We start from the raw sequence: 6,000 nt of genomic DNA on the forward strand, positions 1-6,000 counted from the left end.
TATTGATTTTGCTTTTATATATTTTACGCAATGTCTTTTATTAATTTTATTAATTGTATTCATTTTATTCATTTTATTCATTTTAGTAATTTGATTCATTTTATTTCATTTTATTCATTTGACTTATTTTATTCTTTTTATTCATTTTATCATTTTATTGATTTGATCTGATTTAATTGATTTATTGTTTTTAGCTGATTGCTCTTCAGCACCCTGTACAGCACTTTGGTCCTCCTCTGGTTGTTTTAAAGCGCTTTATAAATAAAGTTGGATTGGATTGGATTGGATAATGATCGTAGTCACCTAAATGATTTCATAATTGTAAAATAGGCCTAGAGAAATGATTGCGTTTTCGATTGGGGTGTTTTAAGAGGGGGTTCAGTCTTGCGTGGGACCCTTACTTAGACTCAGAGCATGAAATCCATTTTATTTTTTTCAAATTCCCTTTTATTTTTTCTCAAATTCTGTTTTTCTCATTTAAATTGTAATTGAGGCGTTAGGAGTGATATTCTTTCTTTTTTTGATGACTTGGATCTCTCAGACAGCCTCTTCGACATGTTTCTCAAGGTCAAAACTAAGTTGTGAGGTGCACGCAACGGTCTCACGCAAGGCCGACCCCCCTCTCAAAACACCCCAATCCAAAACTGAATCATTTCTCTAGGCCTATTCTACAATTATGAAATTATTTACGTTACTACGATAATTAGATCTACTTCTTATTTTGATCATTAGGCCTACTTTTATCAATTTCAGACAAATTATGGAAAATTCTGCAATATTCCATGTTTTACAGTTGATTCCATTTTTATTACCAAATTCCATGATTCCATACGTTTTTTCCGTTTTGCGGAAATCATATGGCCCTACCCTTATTTACTGCACCTCACAAATTGAGCAAGGCGGTAGTTCAGGCAGACCACGGATGTCAAGCCCAGCTTAAACCCAGCCCACAGCTGATTAGGAGCTGATCTCAAACCCAGCCCACATCGGCTCAGCTGATGCCATTGGCTCAACTCATACAGGGGCGCCCTATTTAAACCTGCTTTACTCTGCCTGTCATTGCTGCTTCCTCTGCAAGCCTGTTCGCAACCCACCTCCTCCCCAGCTCCCTTTATGCTATATCTGACTTAAACAATGTAATTTCTGTTGTCATTGTTGCTTGCTCTTATGGCCCATTTCCACCGCTGGTATCAGCGCGGCCCCGCCCAACTCGTCTCGCTTTTTTGTCTCATTCCACCGATCAAAAACGTGGACAGCCCATGTTGAGTCGGGGTTGAGTCGTGCTAATTTTGGTCCCTGCTTTGTTGAGGTTCCAGCGCTGTGGACCCGGTACCATACCGTGACGTGAAAACACTGTAGACGACTGATTGGTCAGGCAGAATCGTGTTTACTCTATCTACTGACTGTCAATGCTGCATACCAGTTTAGTGGGGCTTAACTTCTCTACTGTTATGTTATTTCCATCAGTCTTTTGTGTTACTGCCTTCGGCTCTGGTGAAATAAAATCGATCTCCTTACTCAGCTTTAACATGGCAGTGGTTTTCAATTGTTTTGAGAGAGAAAAAGTCCACTCCTCAGGAAGCCCTTGTAGTTGTGTGCAGCGTCGGCTCCGCTATCCCGCAGGCGGGGGTTTAGTGAAGCCGCGGTCTTGCCTGGTGAGAAGCCGCCGGGGTAGAGGCTTCACTTCTCCCTGTTGCGCAACCCCCGTCCCTCGCGCAGCGCATGCATGTGAGTTTGACTAACAACAAAGTGACATCCATTCTCCTGGCCGATTGTCACATTTGCCCATGTGTACACTGTAGGTCATTTAGAGGCACCAGTATTTCATAACCAGTTTAAAAGTTCTGTGTATGGATTTAATTTTAACGTTATATGTTATAGCCTACTTCGGCTATGGGCGGAGGGCAGATATGCGGTCGCTATGACGACCAGGTGTGGGTGGAGGCGAGTAAACTTGCTATGGAAACAGTCTATATCAAGTAGAGCCGAGTAAGACCAGGTCGAGTAGAGCTGTACTGTGCTGTTATATGTGGTGGAAATGAGCCATTACGGGTGGGCGATATGACGATCTTAGATCGTTAACGATTAGAATGGGTCCACGATCTGCCTTTCCAGACAGATCGTTAGAATCGGGCTACATGCAGTGCACATTCTATCAGTTGCATTTCTATGTCTGAAAGATGCTTCCAAAGTTGTCCTCCCCTCCCCCTTTTCACTTCACAAAGTGCTGCAGCAGAGCAGCATGGAGGACAACAACACTGAGGGGGGATTGTTTGACACACACATACACACACACACACACACACTTAACCAGGGCTCGACAGGACCTCCCGTCATCCTGGGGACGTTAAAAATAGCGTCAGGGACGATGGAAATTAATTTGGGGACGGAGCCGGGACAATAGTTGAAAAAATAAAAATAGCCTAAACACACGCTCTGCTCGTTAAAACGGCGATGAAAATGACCACGAACGCAAATGCAACCCCTTTACAACACACACGTACACTAAACAAACATGCGGGTAGAGAGAGAGACAGGCAGATAGAGTGGAACTCATGGCGCAAAGTTATTTTAAATGCGAGGAGGCATTGCTCTTAATCTGCTGTCATCCTGCCTCGTATTCGCAAATGAGCTCCGTTTCCCCCTCTCTCACTCAACGCTGTGGTGTGTGTGTGTGTGTGTGTGTATGCCGAGCCGCGTGTCAGACAGAGCTGAGACCTCTCTCTCTCTGTCTGTCGGTCTCTCTCTCTCACTAGCTAATTAGAATGACAACAATCACGTGAAAGATCACCCAACAAAAGCAACAGAAGGTGGACTCAAATCGCAGATAGCCCATATACTGTATATTCGTTCCATCGACCAACCCTACTGTATAGCCGAAATAATAGTGAACCAATACATATAGAGATAGATAGATAGAGAGATAGATAACGCTAGAAGATAGATAGATAGATAGATAGATAGATAGATAGATAGATAGATAGATAGATAGATAGATAGATAGAGCATGTGCATGCTTGTGAACATTATGTCTTAGCATATGAATTATTGTAAACTCAGGGTAAATGAACAACATGAAAATATTTATGAAACAAATTGTATTTTAAATTTCCAGGTTTCTCATGACCATATGAACCCTGAAGTTAGTTTATACTTGTACTGTTCAGTAACTTGCAAAATAGTCTTAAAAACCAATATGAAAAAGAATCGTGATAAGATTGTGGATCGTGATCCTGCCTGAAAAAATCGTGATATGATATTTTTGCCATATCGCCCACCCCTACTTGCTCTGTTCTGTACCTGGGGGTCTTTTGCTGCTCCCCCCAGTGTAACGGCATTGTGTAGATGGTACTTTCAGCAACCCATGTTTAGGGCTTGCCCAGGGGTGGATACGAACCGCCGACCTTCGGCTTGGGAGTCCGACATGTTAACCACTGCACCAAGAGAGCTAGCTCCCTTGGTGGAGCTGATTAACATGCCTTTATACTGGGGAGTGAGTTTAACCAATCCACTGGCTACCACTCGGGACTCACGAGGAATCCGCGCTGATTCACCTCGGTTACACCAGAATCTGCTGCTGCTGCTCTCCCTGCCTTAGGCTTTCCATGCTTGCTGTGTGGAAGGGCAGGGAGCCTCCAGAACAGAGCTATACCACCAAATTTAACTTATGCAAATAAAAGCTTTAAATTGATCTAAAGTGGTGTTGTGTTTTGACTAAAGTGGTCCTGACTGAACTTAGTTTTCACCTTGAGAAACAGGTCGAAGAGTCTGTCTGAGAGAGCCAAGTCATCAGACAAAATATCACTCCTACCCTAAATTAAAATGGAAAAAACGGAATTTGGGAAAAAATAAAACGGAATTTGAAAAAAAAAAAAGAGATTTCATATGGCTCTACCCCATTTCAACCAATCATATCACGACATGGCACCGCAGCTGTCAATCAATCTTCATTTCAAGGAGAAAATTCTGCAGACAAATGGCCACCAGTGCTTGTAACCTGGCAGAATTTCTAGCCCATGAATTAACTAATAACTTGGCCAATAAGTATGTAACATACAAAATAAAGCAAACGGTAATGTCTTCATTTGATGTAGAATGCAAAGGACATGTAACTGGTTCATTAAACTCACATTCCAGGAATATTGTATTTACCGCGGCTCTTTATCGCGGCTAGTCGACGCTCCAAGCCGACAGGCAGCACTCTTGCCTCAGCATATCCGCACCGGTCCACACTGAAGCAGCCGGCTGCCTGGTTCTTCCGGAGCCCACTCACGTAGCGCCACAACACGCTGGATTTGGGGGCGGAACACGCCAGGATTGGCCAGCGCTAACTCCAGTGTCCCAGAACTATCAAATCAAATCATCGACACGCTATGGCCCGCATCTCAACCCTCATTCATCTCAGGTGATATCTGTTTTCAGTCTGATACGTCACCGACCCGCGTGCCACCCCGGGTTCACTTCATGTGGTCTTTAAATGCATAAAATAAGCTCTGTGGTTAACAAAAGTTTACGAGAGCGGTCATTTGGGTTCAGCAGGATAATCTTCACAAACGTGAAACACTTCAATGACTTTTGAAGCCTTTTCTAAAAATTGCGTTTAAAGCAGCTACGAGCAACTTTTTCGATTGTTATTAAACAGTATAAATTTAATATCAATGCATCACATCTTACCTCTAATAGTCGACGAGACCAAAGCCGTGTGTATCGGAGATTGCTCCCTTGGATGATTATTAAGTCTGTGTCTGTCTAAACTCGCGTCAACAGGGGGCTCTCTCTCTCTCTCTCCTTACCGCCGGCCCGGCTACCCGGAAGTGAAACGCGGAAGTGAAACCCGGAAGTGAAACGGAGCTGCCTGCCTACCCCGTTCGCGCTGCCTAGCAACATAGCATAAACAACGTGAACGCCACGCAGACTCTCGCGAACATCTCTCGTTATATTCTAACAGGTTTTTTGGAAGTTATTTTGTGGTTATGGCCGAAGTGGCTGCTGCAAACCGTTTCATTTCACTTCCTGATCTTCCCTGGCCACAGACAGACTACACTGGCCGATTCACTCGGGGTTCAAGCGAGACTACTCTGCGTTGGTCTCGTCGACTATTAGAGGTAAGATGTGATGCATTGATATTAAATTTATACTGTTTAATAACAATCGAAAAAGTTGCTCGTAGCTGCTTTAAGAAAAACACATTTATATTTCAAAAATCATAAAAGTTATTCACGTTTGTGAAGATTATCCTGCTGAACCCAAATTACTATGAAGCAGTTTGTAAATGCACATTGAGCAATTTGCATGATCTGTGAATTTATATTACAAGTGTGCTTCAAAATAATATTTGTGAAGCAGAACGTGTGCATTTCCGAATTTATATTACAAGTTTGCATAAAAATTATATTTGTGAAGCAGAGCGTGTGCATTTGCGAAACAGATTGTGTGCATTAGTGAGTCCGAAATACAACTGCGAACCAGAGAATGTGCATTTGTAAAACAGATTGTGTGCATTAGTGAGTCCCAAATACAACTGCAAAACAAAGCATGTGCATTCGTGAAAAACCCTGCGAGAGTTCATTAGATATGAGACTATACTGACCCCATAAATTACCGCTCCCAAAAACTTTTGTTAACTACAGACCTTATTTCATGCATTTAAAGATGCAATATGTAAACTTAAGTAAGATTATATTTATTACATTAAATTATCTAAAAATGAGTAGACCTATATACACCTTTTGTTGTTGTCTACATTATCTTAAATGTTTTCAAAAATGTTCCAACCAAGAGAAATCCTCAATTCTATTCAAAGACAAGGAGCGTTTCACATGATCGCATGTAGATGATGTCATCGCCTCTTTCATGAAAACGCTGATAAAAGGAACCAAGGAGAAACGTTCCTACGGACACAAAACACCAGCGCACAACTCGCGCTCAAGACCCTTGCCGTTTCTCAATACCAAGAATGCGTTCTTGTTCTTGTGTTCTTGGGGAGAACGTTCTTGCTAG

This window comes from Poromitra crassiceps (genome assembly GCF_964638095.1).
Source record: "Poromitra crassiceps genome assembly, chromosome: 1".
Taxonomy (NCBI): domain Eukaryota; kingdom Metazoa; phylum Chordata; class Actinopteri; order Beryciformes; family Melamphaidae; genus Poromitra; species Poromitra crassiceps.